The sequence below is a fragment of the Triturus cristatus genome, chromosome 3_2 (genome assembly GCF_964204655.1).
Source record: "Triturus cristatus chromosome 3_2, aTriCri1.1, whole genome shotgun sequence".
Lineage (NCBI taxonomy): Eukaryota > Metazoa > Chordata > Amphibia > Caudata > Salamandridae > Triturus > Triturus cristatus.
The window spans coordinates 345,933,543-345,950,983 of NC_140584.1; the positions used below are offsets into that span (position 1 = coordinate 345,933,543).

General features: G+C 43.0%; 1 protein-coding gene across 1 annotated transcript in view; it reads right to left on the reverse strand.

The window, feature by feature from the left end:
- The window catches only part of STK40 (serine/threonine kinase 40), a 353,634-nt gene extending 336,676 nt beyond the window's left edge, over nucleotides 1-16,958 (reverse strand). The window contains exon 1 of the mRNA XM_085647845.1: nucleotides 16,793-16,958. The gene's annotated coding sequence lies outside the window, so the exon portion shown is untranslated. The remainder of the gene's footprint in view (nucleotides 1-16,792) is intronic.
- Nucleotides 16,959-17,441: the final 483 nt, after the last annotated feature.

A 17,441-nucleotide genomic window follows, 5' to 3' on the forward strand; every position in this document is an offset into this window, starting at 1 on the left:
TAGGTCTGGAGTTAACCATGACATGTTGTGTTTATTAAAATGTCTCTCTCTGTCAGTTGGCTATCTTCACTGTGAATGACAGCATTCGGTTCTTTCACAAGGAGCATAATTGACACACAGTCGTTTTGTTCAGTGCCAGGAACGACTGTGGCAATGTGTGCTTTTTGAGACCGAAACAAGTTTTGCTTTTGCTAATGTTTGTTATAATGATGAGGGCCCAGCAGCACCCACACCAATAAGGTTTTACAAAAAACATGCCAAAACAAGTCACGCATTGATAAAACCAAAAGACTGACCAACATTTGCAGACCAATTGGCTTTACCAATGCTTGTTTGTTTTTGTTTCCCATAATCTTATTAAAACTGGTTACAGTGATTTTCCATTAGGAATATTTTCGGGAAATACTAGCATGCATCAACACATTTCACTAAATGATGCTGCTGAAAAACGCTACCTAAAATAATACAGTAGTTCAGCTAAATGTTTTTGCTTTTTTTGTGAACATTTTATCTTGAAAGCTAAGAATAATCAATCTTGCTTTCAAGCGTCTCCATATATTTGCATCTAATCAGAGAGTATTCTGGGAGCAGTATGCATAGCCTCACAGTGCTAAACAATGAAAGCGTGTGCACCTATTTTTATACTTTAACCACTGTCAGTAGTAGTCTGAGCTTACAACATGTACTTAGATCGCTCACCCTAATAATAAAGGTTATGCATTTATGAACCATAAATACAAGTTTGAACAGCGTTAAAACATGGAAACAAATATTACCTTAACCGCAGGCAATGCTTTTCCCCGATCTATCATGTGGGACTTTAAACTGACAGTCAAAGGGTTTGTGCTGCAGGGGGTTGGACCTACTTGTCCCAAGGACAAAATAGACATGGAAACTTGTTGCCCTTGACCCCAAACAATTTGTCCCGGGCGTCGGGCTATAGGAATTCCACATCCCTGATACAGAAGATAGACTGCAGCACACATCTTCGGATCAATGGTTTTTGACTTGTGACCCAGATTCTTATTCGATCATTTTGATTACTATATTTTTCTTTCGTTTAAGAAACTTTTAAATCCTTTGTGGTTCTTGTTTAAATAAATAACGCAAATCGACGTGCTTTCTTTTTATTAGCTTTGTTTATCTCCCGGTCTACTTAAAATTATTAAAAGGTGTGCGCCAATCAAGGCTGTTGGCCTAAATAGTAATATTGCGCTCTGCATGGTCGCCTGAACGTTGCGAGAGGCTAGCTACATTGAGCTTTAGGCTCTGGACCCACTGCTCGTGTCAAATGATTGGTGTTGCTGGAGAGCAGTTGTTCTCCTGGCCACTTTCATGAGCTCTATCCCACGTGGTGCTGTGCTCTCTCTCCCCTGAAGCAACCGCTCTGCTCTAGAACTCTTTCAGGGCTGCAATGTCTTGGCCTGCAGAGGGCGCACATCCCTACTGCATAGACAAGTCCAGTGCTCGTCCTGGAATTGTTTATTAAGTACCAACCAGTGAGTAGGAGACAAAGTTGTGCGTGTTAGCAAACCACACTTGGGTGTGCTGCTAATGAGGTCAACCAGGGGCGTCTTCTGTTAAATTGTGTTGGCATCTAGATGGAAGCAGCTAAGCTTTCTGTAACCATATAGTGCCCCTCTCCTTTACTGCTCTGTACTCGGAAACCCCACCCCCACAGTCCAGTAGATCTACCCATCTTGGTGATGAGCTCATGCTGATCTATTCATGATGATTATTTTATTTATTTCTCTACAATGCTCTCCCTCTTCCACTCCATTTATCACTCCCTTGCTTTCATCTCTCTTTCTATCTCCTTCACTGTTTCCGTTCACTCTCTCTGCTTCCAATGTCTCGCTCATTTAATACATCAGTCTTATCTCTGTCTCTGTCTCTCCCTATTTCACCATTCTCTACTTCTCTCTCGCACTTGCTCTGTATTAGCCTCATCTCTCTACCTCATCTGCACCTCTTTCTCGACTTCTCATATCTTTCCATTTTTCATCCTACCGGCTCTACCTGCCTCGCTACTTTGTTTACCTGACCTGTCATTCTGTGCTACACCTTTCTATTTGTGCTATCTCATTATAACTCACCTCTTCCTATCTTATTTCTCTCTAGACCTTGCCCCTCGGGTTGGCACCATTCTTAGCAGCCTACATTTAAAACTGCATGCCAGGCCTCTAAAAACAAGCATTGGCATAGACAATAGGTCTCGCCTTAGGGACCTTATAAGTTTTTAGCCATGCAACAGTTGATTTTATTGCACCAAGGATATTGTGCTGCATAACTAAATACTTATAAGGTCCCAAAAGTGAGACCTATTGGCTATGCCAATGCTTGTTTATCAGGTGATTGGGTGAAAAAAGTGAAGACTACGTGGCAGTGCCCAGAGTGGCAGCGTAGTGGCTGTTTCGGATAATTGCATGACAGATTTACATTTAGCTACCCATTGAAGTTAAGAAATGAGATAACATAGTTCCGGGTTTGGCACCGCAAGGCTGCCCTGATATATTTCCACCAATGCCACTCAGGAGCACCTGGTATTCCAGATAAATTCCCTAATGCACGTTAATGTTACTGAAATATACATCTTTGACCACTTATTCAAACAAACAGAGGAGTAAATGAATCTGCCAACCACACTACTCTTTTAAATTTTAGATACTCTGCAGGTCTGGAACCCTCGACAGTGATGTTATTCTGACCTCTTCGGTATTTGTCTTTTGCGCACTACAAAGGAACCAAAAAACTCAGTGGATTAAGCATGGGAATCAAGCTCAAATTTTTAATTTGTGTACATTTTAGCAATCCACGTGTTCGAGTAGCCAGTACATGTCAGACCTATATTGCTAATAACACAACCAGTAAATCCCCCTAAACATTTGTCTGGATATATAGAGGTAGGTTGGAGAAGTAATACAAAAACCGAGGGAGTTCCACCGTCTTCAGCAGAGCCACCTGGCCCATTACCGATAACAGCAATGTCCTACGGAAAGCCATCTGGTATCTGATAGAGGTGGTTGCGTGCATGAGGTTGCCATCAAACAGGTGCACCATAGAGTGGTATGTGCGAAAGCCCAAGTAGCGGAATATACCAAGTTGCCAGGGTGTTGGCGGTTCAATAAAGGCAAAGCGTGGGCCCAGTAAGCCCGGTGTGAAGGGACTAGGCACGATTTTGCTCAATTGACTTGAAGGCTAAACAGCATCGCAAAGTGATGCGGCGCTGCATCAATTGTGTGAGGGATGTTATGAATGTCTCGGAGATACAGTAGCAGATCGTCTACATAAAGGTATATAGCATGTAGACTATCGCCCAATAGTCTGCCCGAGGTCTCACTCTGCCTCCGGATATCCGCAGCTAGTGGCTCTATCACTAGAGAAAAGAGTATATGGGGGGGGGGGAGGGGGGGGGGGAGAGAGAAGAGTGTGCAACCCTGCCAGGTGCCCCTGCAGATCGATATTGGCTCGGACATGGTGGAGGAGCCAGTGTTGACCCTAATCAGAGCATGTGTGTATAATTGCACTAGGCGCAAAAAACTGGTTTCAATGCCATAATGCGTCAGTGCATAAAAAAAAAAAGGCCACTCCAAAGAGTTGAAGGCACCCAGTCTGGGGCCAACGTAGCGTTGAATATTCCATGACACAGGAAAAACGCCCGAGATTTAAATAGGTGCTACATGCTGGCACAAACCCATTTTGGTCCGAGTCATGGGACCAAAGGTGGCAATCTATTCGCAAGGATTTTAGCCAGGACCTTGTAGTCGGTGTTAAACAACGCCAAAAGCCTGTACGGTTCCTGCTCCATGGCGTCCCTTGTCGGGCTTGGGGAGAGAGATACAAGTGGTGATTCCCGTTGTGAGGCAGATACAGTTAAGCAGAAAGGGCCTCCTCATATAAGAGTTTCATCCAGAGAGTGACTAGTGGTGAATAGACTTTATAGAATTCAGCAGGTAGGCCGTTAGGACCCGGGGTCCTGCCAAGGGCAAGCACACAAATGGTTTCCTGTATTCAGATCTCTGCGATAGGGTCATCCAGTTCCGTCCGCTGCTCAGGTGTGATGCATGGTAGCGGGATCCTGGAAAAGAATTGACTATGTTCGCCAGGGTCAGCAGTAGTGATCGATTGATTGATATAATGATGTGTAATGTCATGTGAGCTCATCGTACGTAGATAACATTACATTAGTAGCATTAGAGTAATCATGTCCTTTTCTTTTAGTTCCTCTAGACAATTGGACACGAAGTACGGTTTTCAAGGAGTGAAATGCACTCTAAAAGACCGGTAAAAAAAAAAAAGGAGTTACCATAGCAGTCTGGAAAGCACCAGTGACTGGACTAGGATCTTATGGTCTTGTTCTGGCATGAATTGGCTGATATCCCGCTGTAACCTCAGTTGATAAAAAGCGCTCTTCGCCATCGCATTGATCCGTGTTTGCAAGTTAAGCTGCCCGTGTAGAAGAAACCCGAGGGACATTGCACTGTCAACAATGGCTGGTTCACAACTTAGTACTTCACAAGGCAATCCACATTTCTGAGAATTTCAAGTGTGAAGAGGAAATAAGGAGAAGTTAAGTTTTTAGAGGATCAAGTTTCAAATTATATAAAGTCAACCAAAGTTGAACTTTTTGAATGAGTAAGGCATCTGAAGGATGACAAAAAAAATACGCAGATCTGTTACATCATGTCCACCACCGGTTTGAATAAATAAATAGTGAACATACATCCTCTTTCAGCGAATACATTTAATGAAGTTGGTGACTGCCACAGAAAACCACATTTTCTAGGCAACACTTGTCTTATGCTTTGATTGACTGAGGTGGTGTGTCGGTGGTCTGTCTATAGGTGTTAACTGAAATCAATGTGTATACTGTACTTACAAGAAATGTTGCAGCAAATCATTTTGGTACAATTACTGCAACTAGCATAAACCAAGACTAAAACTCAGAGTATGCTTCAGATTTTCAAAATCAATATCCGTAAACTGAACTCAGTGTCTTGACCAAAGGAAATAAGTGGCCATTGGTAAAAGTAGGTGAACAAGCACGCTCTTCATATGGTTCTTCTTGAATACAGAACACGCAAGTCAATCTCTCAAAAAGGTTCACAAAGTAAATATTTAAACATTTTTAAAGAAAACACTGGAAATTAGGCTTTCTTGGAAAGATAAAGATGCCTTCAGTGACCAAACATTGGTGTTTGTGAAAAGGGTATGGGCCTCTTTTACCAACAAAAATTGAACTCATATAGGTAAGTTTTGTAAGGACATTGTGTAGGCCAACACCAGAAAGCAATAGGTTAAGGTGAATCAAGAATCAAATTACTTTGTAATTGTAGGAAGGTGGATATCGGACTATGGTTACCCCCACATTTTTTGCCTAGTGTCTAGCTGGTTTTTCGACTTGGTTGGCCTGAGATCCTGCCATTCAGGATCTCAGCCTAGCTGCTCTCTCTTTAAAATGGACTCCATGTACCCTAGGTACATAACCAATTGGAATTGGATCACCCTGTGAGCCCCTGTACCAGTGTACACTAGGTACCCAGGGCATTGGTGTATCTAAGGCCTACCAGGGGCTGAAGCATGTATTGTGCCACCCCTGGCCTGGCCTAGCAATTTGACACAACTGGCTGATCACTCAGCTGGGGTAAGTTGGTGTAACCACCTCTTACTTAGGTGTAGTATACCTATACCTAACCTTAAATGGGACACATGTTAACCTATAAAAGTCACTCCTATGGCAGGCCTTGACAATCCTGAAGGCAGAGTGCTTGGTTCCATGTGAGATGGTGCTCTGGCATGAGCTGAGCCTGTCTGCAGTGGTCGGAACAACTTCCTTCTACCGTTTCCAGATATCGTCATACCATATACTCTTAAGTGCATTATGAACCTCGCGGTTAAATGCTATCTTTGGTTTGGCTTTATCAAAACATGTCGAGTAAGGTGTCATACGAATTGGAATACTAACCCCTCGCCAATTCTAAAGACGGGGTTAGCATTCCACCCTTCTAGAGGGACACGACATGTACAGTACCTGAAACCCGGGTAAAATCAGACATAGCCTCAGCTCCACAAAATGGATGCTGCCACCACAGACACAAGTCTGCCCTCCTGCTGCTGGGAGTCCTTCCAGCTTGGGAGGTGTGGACAAAGGCTTTCCTGCCAGGGGAGGTGCGAGCACCACCCCAGACAGTTTTTTGTGTATTGGTCAGGTAGGGCTTGAATGGAATCAGACATGCCTGAGGCTCACAAGGAGCCTCGGTGCATATGCCAGTTCAAACCGGTCCTGGGGCACACCAGCCCCGGACCTGGGGCGAGCTGGACAAAGGATTGGGGGTGTAACCACCCCCCTTCCTGGTCCCACCCTTAGGGAGGGACCTAGCAGGTAGTCCGGCCCCTAGAATCCGCTTAAAGGTAGGAGCTGTGTCCTAAGACTTCAGACATCCTGCAATCAACTTAACCACAAGAAGAAGACGGGAACTTCGACGCTCTGCTGCACAGAGGACAGAAGGAAATCTCCCCTATGGTCAGGGAGTGACCATCTTGCTAACGCAAGTACCAACCAGCTATTCGACGTCTGCTTTGCCGCCGCCTCCCGCCGGAGCCCGAGCCCAGAGCCCGACAAGACCTGGACCTCCAGACCTCTCACAGCCCGATCCACAGTCCCTGCAAAGAAGGAACCCGTGGAGGCACCGAGACACGTGGAGCCTGCCATCTTGAAAGACCGACGACAAGCTGCAAGCGCAACAACAGAGGCTCTCTCCAAGTTGTGCTTTGGGTCCTGAGACGCCCAACATCCGAGCAGCATCTGCACCAAAGGTGAGCCCTCCAGCATCTCCACGATCTGCGTGGGGCCCCTCTGCACTTTGCATCTCGACGCGCCTGCCCGGTCCCTGGCCCGTTGGCTAGTGGACATTTTGGCGACCTAACTTGAAATCTACGACGCTGGTCTGGTTGCTCCAGACTGGCCCCAGCTGCTCTCCGAAGGAGCAGCCCCTCTGACCTGGCCGGTCAGAACAATCAGCTTTCTTTACTCTCCACGACTCCTGCCTTTGCCAAGGCCTGTTTGCTTCTTTCGAGTCGCCGACACCGCCGACAGCAAGAGCCTGCGTGGGACAGCTCGTGAACAGACTCCTGGACGTCGTCGACCTTCAGGGACCACGTGGCTGCGGAGACAAGCTACACCTCATCACCTGTTTGCACCCGACATCGCCTGGTACCTACCTGGTGCCACGCCGGTCACTGGCTAGTGACTGTGAACACGGTCCCCTCTGCTTTCAGGTCTTCTACAACTCCGATCCACTCTTGGATCCACCGCATCTCTTCTGGACCGACCGCCTGCAGCATCTTTGTCGTCAGGCTCCATTGAATCGATAGACGAAACCCGACGCACTTCGAGACCTATGCACCCGCTTCCTGTGGGTGAGGCAAAGCTGGCACTCCGGTGCCCAAGTGTAGAGAAACATCTCTAGTGTCTGTGTTTTGAATCTTAAATTCGTAGTCCATCCAGAAGTCCCTTCTAGCAGTAACTTTTGAACTTTTACGCACCCATTGAAAACCTATGGGAGCACGCGTGTAACTTTCCTCACTGCACACGCGACCCGTGGACTTCCTGGTCACTAACTGAAGTTAGCTCCTTGTAGGCCCAGCGATTCTAAAGGCCCTAGGCCTTTTCCCTTTCTTGTTCGTGGTACTTATACCACTATTTTAGTATATGGTTTAATCGGCCACCAGGGCCTATCCATATAAAGTGCAACTTCTGTATATTGTGATACTTTCTTGTTTAACGATTTGTGCTCCTGTGCTCATAAAGAGTCTAGGGGATACTTTGAGTAATAAATACATATATATTTTGAATATATATCTGTGTGGTGTCCTTTCATTGGTATAAAGGGGGGTTACATATGGTAAAACACCTTGCTTAACACGCTTTAACGAGTTTAGCCTCAAAGACTGCTTAGCCTACGCTACCACTAGGGCAGCTAGTCCGAAAAGGTTGACTTACAACCACACCATAAGGGTTGCTTGGCATGGTACAAGGTGGTCACTTTAACTAGTGAACAGCATATACCAGGCCAACTTCTCACAGTAATGTTCTATTGCTTGTTCAGTTTCCAGCATGGAGGAACTGACAGCACTAGAATAGCGGATGTTGAACATTCTACATCTCACCTCACACGTCAGTGTTAACAGGAATAATATGACTACGCTGTAAGTACCATATCACCATAAAAAACTTTCATATACACATTCGCTCTCTAAATTTGGTTGAAAACTAAACGGCATTACATAACAGAACAGGCCCACTGTGATCGCAAATCTCTCTGAAAAGGTTAGGAGTATACTAAAGAAACAATTGATGGACAATGCAAACATTCACCGCCAGTCACAAGGATCTGGGTTTAATCCATTATTCTTTGGCTCACCACACCATCCCAGTTTGGACCCAGCCATATGAAAATCAGTCTTGACCCTGTTCGTTATGGGAACAGTCCAACCCAAATTGCCAAGCCAGGTCCTCCCTAGCCCGGAAACAAGCATCCTGTGACCAGTTTCAGGGCATCACCCTTCATCAGCCAGGCTAGCTTGAATCCTGTGGTATAGTGCGCACAGGACCCACGTCTGGGCATACCCTTCCCACTTAGGGCGACATATGCAAAAGAAACAACTGATGGATGGAATGCAGGACAATGCAAACATTCACCCCCAGTCACAAGGATTTGGGTTTAATCCAGCATTCTTTTGGAAAGAAATGCCTATTCTGGATTGGATATTTTATGTTAACAAATGCCGGCAAAGGCAATGAGTCTCGCCAACGCGAGATCCATTGGCTTTGTTAATGTTTTTTTTTAACCCATGTTTTGTAGCAGCATGGTTGCTGTACAACATGGCTGAAAAAACATGGACAAAGTCAATAATTCTGCAAAGGCAAGACAGATTTGCTTTGCTGTGCTTTTTATGGCAAATGTTGAATGTTTTTAGAGACTTCAGGGACAGCTGTGAGGGTGTGAACATGGTTGGAGCAGAATAAGAGATTAATGTTTGGAGGAACAGCCAGTTGATAAATTGCAGCCTGTGTGGTACTCAACAGGGAGCCACTATAGTAAGTAATGTAGTGCCTGCCCTCGGCTTGATACAGTGCAGGCCAAGGGGAAGTGCAGCTATCTGGTGAGCAGTGGGTCCACAACAAAAACTGAAAATTCCTATTATCAATGTATTACTTAAATAAAACAATACATTATTTTCGCATATGCACAATATTTACATTCAACTACATGTACACACCATAAGCAAGTTACATTCATCCAGCACTCCAAACTATAACAATTGACAAGCTTATAAGATTGGCATACCAGTAAGAGTTCCATGGTGGAAGGATGAAGAAACTAAGCATATCAAAGAGGCCAAGTACTAAAACCATATTGAAATATGTAATGCATGTTTAGAGCAAACAAAAATACAAAATGTAAGCAGCTGATTCCCTGCAGTGCTTTGGTGTGTGTGTCAAATCTAAGGAAGGTGAAACCAAAATCCTCATAAAGCGGTCTGTGGCAACACTAAACCAGCTGCTGCATGAAAAGAAAAACCATAAGGATGACAATGAAGCCAACCAATAGTATGTAAATGAAAGGCTCAAAACCCTTTAAATTTTAGTTAAGAGTGGACTGTGGTTTCAAACTAACCAGCTGGAAAAGAGGTTGGACTTTCGCACACTCATTTTTTTTCTTTTTAATGTTCTTGCTCATTGTTTATAACATGCTTTGCCTTTTCAACAATTAGGCTGGGCATACGATACTGTAACGCTTCCCATTATGTTCAAATGGTTGATAATTTTAATAAACTTTTTTAATCCCCGTTACAAAGTTGAGGTAACATCTGGTAACTATATTGTCGGTTCTTACTGCCAGATGTATACACCTCCAGTCCAGTAGGTGGTATAGTCTTGAACAGCACAGTATACTCGAGTCACCTATGTAGCTGGGACCCAAGTATAAAACGAGAAATACATTTTAATACCAGGCAATGTATTTAACTTCTTGTCAAGCAAATTAACAAAAGCATGAAATGAAGTAGGTGACTGCCAAAGGTTAGTAGTTCAGATGAAAAAGAGTAAAGTTCGTAACCTACATAGTCTCAATCGGTATCTTAAGTAAATGGACTTTCGGTCTGCACTCAAGCGGAGTTAACCTTTGGGCAACACTAGAACATTTTTACCAGCCTAGTACATAAATTAACACAGACCCTGCACCACAAAATACCCTCTATAGATAGCAATCTAGGATGGGTACAAATGGAGTATGTGGCCAGTGTCAAAACAGCCCGAGCAGAGCCAGTCTTGTTAAATTATGAATGATCAAAAGAGGTTGGAACCAACGGATTATGAACACAGAACTTTAAATATCCCCTTGCAACGTTACTAAAATATAGATTTTGACCACTTGTTCTAACAGAGAAGAGTAAATTAATCTGCCAACCACACTACCCTTTTGACTTTTAGATACTCTGAAGGTCTGAAACCACTGACAGTCCATTGACGGTGATGTTATACTGACCTCTTCAGTATTTGTTTTTTACGTGATGAAAAGGAACCAAAAAAGCTCTGGGGATTAAGCATGGGAATCAAGCTCAAATTTGTCCTTTGTGTACAGTTTAGTAAGCCACGTGTTTGAGTAGCCAGTACATGTCAGGCCTATATTGCTATTAACACAACCAGTAAATGTATTACATGCATGATTGTCACTAACCTGCTTTCAAAATGGTTGCAACGCTGGGGAGAAGCCAATTACACGTATGCTTAGCTAAGTGCTTAACCTGCAGCCAATACTGGCTTGTTCACAAACACTTCATATGATAAGACATGGGAGCTCATAGTTAGGTAGGAATAAGTAAAATCGAAAGTTACAGAAAGTAGCGTCCTGCTGGGTAAAAGGCCATAAATGGTATGGGGCAACTTGATGGCACTGTCAACATTACATCTGAAAGGGGAGCAGACTATGACAGCAACCTATCGCATGTCAGCATTAACAGTTGCAAGTGGTAATTCTAGAAAGACTATGGGTCCCTATCCTGTATGAAAGAGTCAAACCTTCGCCACATTTCTGGACTGCCATTTGGTTGTTTAGAACACAGCTTGCAAAACGTCGGAGCCTATCCCAACATGTGACATGGTATGAAATGTAAATCTCCACTGGATTAATCGCCTAAGACCTAGGTGACTTTGCTATTCTTGTTGAAGCTGTCATGTCAGACATGTTTCAGATGACATGGTTAGCTGCGCACCTCTCACTTGAAAATGGGAGAAGATATGTACCCTCCTCAGTAGAAATTTAAATAAAAATTGTAAACAGAAGCATTTGCTTCAAATGCTCCAAAACATACTTTTATTACTAAGACTACACAATAGGTTGTTGAATTTGTCAACCATTATTGAATTGCCAAGCATTTTTACAAGTTGATTTTTGATAACTAACTAATTTTATTATATAAACACAAATATTTGTACAGTCCAACCAATTGTGTCACAGACAGCCCTACAATGCCTGTACATAGTTGTATCAGTCATGTAGATTTTACATGTTGATTTATAAATGAAAAAAGACAGTTCTCAAAAAACTATTATACTCTATCTTAACTCAGAAAATAGAATTACCAACTGTATGAGGATCCACTCCCAAAGCAATAGGACAGAGGCAGAAGAGAGAGTGTACGTGCAAGGACTTCCCATGTTTACCAATGTGCTCTTGTTTTACAGGCAGAGAACTGAATAGAGGCACTTGCCTGAAAGTTGACAATGCATGGAAGGTAGCAATTTGAGGTGTGTCATTAGTGTGCTGCCATAGTGTGTCTGGCAGCTATCACACCATCTTCATTATCAGCCTAGGTCGAACACATCATCCCTAGTATTATAAACAAAGTACAGTAAATTTTTCAGCCGATAGTTACAACATGGGTCCATCGCTCCCAACTACACAACGATGTACAAACAAGCATCTGAATAATTCTATTCTATGTGTAAACTCAGACATGCAAATGTAGGCACCAAAGGACATAAAAAGGATTCCCTAGTAAAATAAACATCGACATAAGAGACTTAAACAATCTTCCATTCTATAATGTAATAGACCTTTCTAAGTTCTCCATATTGCTCACTATCCAGTGTCGATTTACTGTAGTAAATAATTACGCTAAGATCCAAGCAAAATGACATCTAAAATGGACAACTACTTAATGAAGAACACTGAAAAGAAAATAATGCAAATATTGACTCTATTCAACTGCATACAGAGCATCCACATTTAAAGACTATTAGCCTTTTGAACATTGAGAATTTTAAAACCATAGCTTGGTGCTATTCATTACTACACCATAAAAAAAGTGACTGATACTCTGGGTCTGAATGTGTGAGGTTTCACAGACATCTGTTAAGCATGCTTCAACTGAGCTAATTAACTGCCACTAAAAAGGTTCTTGCATCACCTGCTCATGGTTGTTCTAAATCAACTGTCAGCGTTTTTGACAGGCTGCTGTGTACACTACATAAAGTACCTTATAATAAGGACAAGCAGAGCTGCCATGTCGAGAATGAGCAAACATGTAACTTGGTTATAGCACTCTTCCTGTTAAAAGGGGCCATTTAAATTTCGTAGAGTGGACGAAGAGAGAGGAGGTAATGCAACTATTGAATACTCATTAGAGAAGTTTATTTTTTAAATAGACAAATTTGAAGATGTTAAATCTGTCTGATACTCTTACATTCAGGGGCACTGGATTTAATCAATTATGAGTCTGCAGCATAGTCTGCGCATATATGGATTTACCTTACCCAACATGCATTTAGATTTCAGAAGAAGAAACTGTTGCCTACACAGTAACAATATCTGCAGCTGATCAGTGGGGAAAAGCTTGCTACGAACAGCTGCCGTAATCTGCTCATCCCAACATATGACTTCCACCCCATTAAGCAGTCTCTGTTCAAAGCCAAAGGCCAGAGTCCCCTTAATTGCTGTGTAGTTGTAACAGGGTGCAATGCACCCAAACTACTAATGAGAGTATCATACATCCTGTACTTATTCAATCATAAATCCTTTAGGGCTGGATCCCCAAAATTAAATACTGGTGCAAATGTCTAACAAGAACACATTGTGGCGTTAACATAGGAAGGATCAGGGACTGATTTTTTTTAAGTGGACAATGCCTGTTGAGCCGAGAAATTTCCAGCACTGACATTTTAGTTGAAACTAAAGGTCATGTACTCAGAAAACACAAGGTTTGCAGGACTCTCCATGATACAAATCAATAAATATAAAACCATTTAAAAGTGAGAGAAATAGCTTTTTCCAAGACTGCTATTTGAGTGGGTATAAAACATGATACCACTTCAACAAATGAAAGTGCATATTTCCCAAAATTAAGGCATAAAAATTAGGTCATTGTAATAGTATTTCAGTATCTGGATAATTAGATGAACTGTTCTCGTGACTGGCAGGTTCAGCACTGATTTGGATATGGAAAGCCTCTTTTAGGAGTAGTATAGTGAGTGAAAAAATGATGTGTTTCAATGCTACCTGGAGAAACTGTGAGAGGTTTAGACCAGTGTTTCCCAAACTGTGGGTTGTGAGACGATTTTTGGAGGGTTGTGAAAGTCCAAGCAATTAAAAGTCTTTAAATTCTGTATTTATCTTGTCACATTTGATGTGCTTCAATGACAGAGGTCAAATGTTTGGCTGTCTTCAAATTGCTGTTTACATGGGGATCGGTCTTTACAAAGTTCACTAACTTTGCAGTCAGAGAGAAATGTAAAGTGAATTATGTGACAATCTTACTGGAGTAGAGGCAATGAGAAAGTAAAGGCCAAAAGATATCATTTTTTGTAAAACACAACAAAATGTAAAAACCTATAAATGAACTGTGGCCATTCAGCAGTTAGGAAAGCAAAAATGAAGCAAAAACGAAGCACTTTTTAGGTCGAGCCTGTAACAGCGCGCATACGCTGTCCTGGCGAAGACTTCATGCAAGGGCTTTCAAAAACTGACCTATTAATCGCACACGCTTGTGCGTGTACTTTTTGTTTTGTCCGACGCTATTGGCATTTGCGTGCGACTTTTTTTAACAAAGACAGCACGCAATTGGCCAAAAGCGGGCGCATTGCTCCGCCCATGGTCTATTGGTTGCGGTTACCCGCACGGCCGCCATGTGGTTTCAATTATCGTGCCCAGACACGGGCGCGATAATTGAAACTAGATGTCTCGCTGTGGCGCGCCCGCGCGCACCACTCGTAGGTTTGTTTGCTTACTGTTGTGCCGCGATGCTGTTCCCAGTCGCCGCGAGCATGGATAGCAGGTAATGGGCACATAACACTGCTGCGGGATGTTTGCAAGACTCCTTTCGCACACTGAGGGTTTTCTGTTTCCTGCAGCAGTTGAGCTGTTATTTTGGGACACCCCCCGCACTATCTTTACTAATTCTCATCTCCAGTGATATGAAGGCAAAACGTCGATAGTTGGTTGCACAGGGCATATGATATGCTGGAACACTAGAATGTGTCCAGTAGATCATTACAGATAGTGGTACCCAGCAGTGGCATAGCATGGGTGTCAGAGCCCCAATACGAGCAAATTTGACCGCTTGGAAATTTTCCCCAATGAATGTGTTCAGATGCAGGCACAATCGGGATACAGTAGGACCCTCAAGCACATATACCTGGTGGCACTGCACCTGCTGCACAGATCATAACTGCAGACCTGCTTATGGGTCTCGAGGTTTCTCATTCTATTTGTGTTTCCATCTCTCCTACCTCTCTGAGTTTCTCATCTCATTCCTCCTTAGTACATTCTCCTCCCTACTCTCTTCCTCAGTCTCTCCCTCTCTTCTATTTCTCACTCGACCCTATCGCTTTCCCCAGTCTCTCCATGATGTCTTTATTTCTTGCTCCCCTTGCCCCCTTTTGCGCTTCCTTATCCCCGTCTCTCATTTTGTCATTTTTCCCCTGCTTTCTTACAAACCTTCCCTTTCTTTCATCCCTTTTCTCTCGCTGTCCCTTCTTTATACTCTACTCCCCTTGCAGAACCCCCACCCTCACAGAAGAGTAAACACAGAGTCTTGCCCCAGGCAGGCACAGTTTAAAACAAGCATTGGCATAGCCAATAGGTATCGCCTTTGGGACCTTAAAAGTATTTAGTTATGCAGCACAATATCCTTGGTGCAACATCATCAACTGTTGCATGGCTAAACACATAAGGTCCCAAAGGCGAGACCTATTGGCTATGCCAATGCTTGTTCACAATTCTTACGTGTAATGGAAACAAAGATGTATTAGGATCAACAACAATCAAGGTACTTTACTTGGTGATGCACAAATTATAAATATTCACTGAAACCAGATTTCCACATTTTGTGTGTTGCAATTTAGATCAGTAAAACGGTCTGTACAAATGTAGTGGCCATTCAATAGATAATGTGCTGTCTGTAAATGGCAGTGAGCTACCACACAATGTTTCAGCTACATTAAAACAATAATAAAAACTGCCTGCCTCATATCTACTAAGTCTAGGTGGGTTGTGAATGTTTGTTGTTCTAAAAAGTGGGTCATGGTTCTAAAAGGTTTGGGAAGCACTGGTATAGACAATTTACAAGCACTCCTTTCATCACCTTTGAGAGTCTTGATGCTTTAGTGCCTGTCTCTAGGTGTTTGTAAAGCACAAGCTTAACCAGATGAAGCTTAATCATGTTGGCAGAGCACATAGTAGACCCTTACATCAGGGCTGCAGATAGTTTTGTGAATGATGGAAAGGCAAATGTACTCTTCTAACTCAAGCCCTGAAATATTTGAGTGAAGTGATACTTTTCCCAAATTAGTCCAAGAGCACATATATTATTCCAACACCAATCCGAAATATTTTGGGATGAGTTCAAAATGACCAAGTAGTTTAAAAAAAGGGATGAAAAGTTGTAATTCTCAATTGCCAGGAAGTGCTTTCCTCGTGGCACAGCTTAATGCAAAACCTAGAAATACTATTAGAAGAGGTAAGTCCGGCCACTAGTGGACCAACGGCTACAGAGACGGGGGTTGGGGGTCAGTTGCACAACTGAGGATGCTTTAAAAGGCACAAGTAATACAAGAGACAACAACTCAGAAAATGTATCTACACCACTGTTGTAAATAAGAAACAAGTACACACAATACGCTGGGAAATACACATAACACAACCCATGAAAAATGGGTCAGATCATAAATACCTTGCAAAATACTTAAAAACTAAAACATCGCTAATCAAATGAAGAAGAAAAAAAGTTACCGAACACGGGGTAAAAGATCACATAGTAGAAATATAGATAACATGGTACAGACAATGGATTGTTGACATTTTAAAGGATGACATGAAAAGGTACTAATTCGGAGACTTTGAGATGAAAACTAAGTGCTGAACAAATCACCACCCCCCTACGTAAAACCGTAAGACGGTACAAAAATGCTGGCTACTTAGCAACTAATAACAACTTAAGGCACCCAAAAAGGACAGCATCACAGAAGATTAACGTTGCCAGAGCAGGTGAAAACCTTCATCGGCATTTAGGATGATACACAATGAATCTGTGCCTTTCCTTTCACTATATAACGTTCAAACTAAGGATCAACAAACTATAAAACAGTGTAAACAAGTCAACTCTAAGGACACTTTCAAGTGTTACAATGGCAAAAAAACAAACATTATTGTGTTGTATTGGGTGCAGATTTTATATGTGACCGGACTGTCCTACAGCGATGGTACGGAGGGGAGCATCGGGTCATACTCACCACACTCGTAGGTCCTCGGGCGGCGACAAGCGCCCGAGGTCTGTTGTAAAAGCACCTCGCGGGTCGAGTCCAGGGCGCTCAAGTCCCCTTCTACAACAGCAGCTCAGTACTACTGGGCCTGAGCCCGGGAGTAGAGCCGGGGTGCTCGGGAGGGCGGGGTAAGGGGGGCGCAGGTGCTGCGTACTCGTGACGCGTATACAGACCGAGTGGCTCTCGGCCAACAGCGGCTGCACTGATGATTGAGACCAGCGGGTAGGGTCACCACAAATAAGGACACAGCTAAAACTGACCACCAGGGTCTTCTAGCAGCTTCCGAACGATCAATAGACAAAGTTACAAAGGGAAGAGTAAGATACCCATTACACCTATTTAGGGAAGTAGTATTTTAATGCCTGAAAGAAGCGCAACCCGCCTTGAAAACAAGCCCACAACAAGCCAACTACTACCAAAATAAACTAAAAACAAGCCCAAGTCGACAAAAATCGAACAAAAAAGGGATAAAAGAATATTTCATGAAAACGACGACGATCGCATATACATTGTAAACAGTATAATATTTGATAGCTCGAATAAAGTTCTTCCTTTGCAGTTGAAGCATTGAAAAGTACCAGGCTATGCGCATTACGTGTATGCAACATAGGGTGATGCT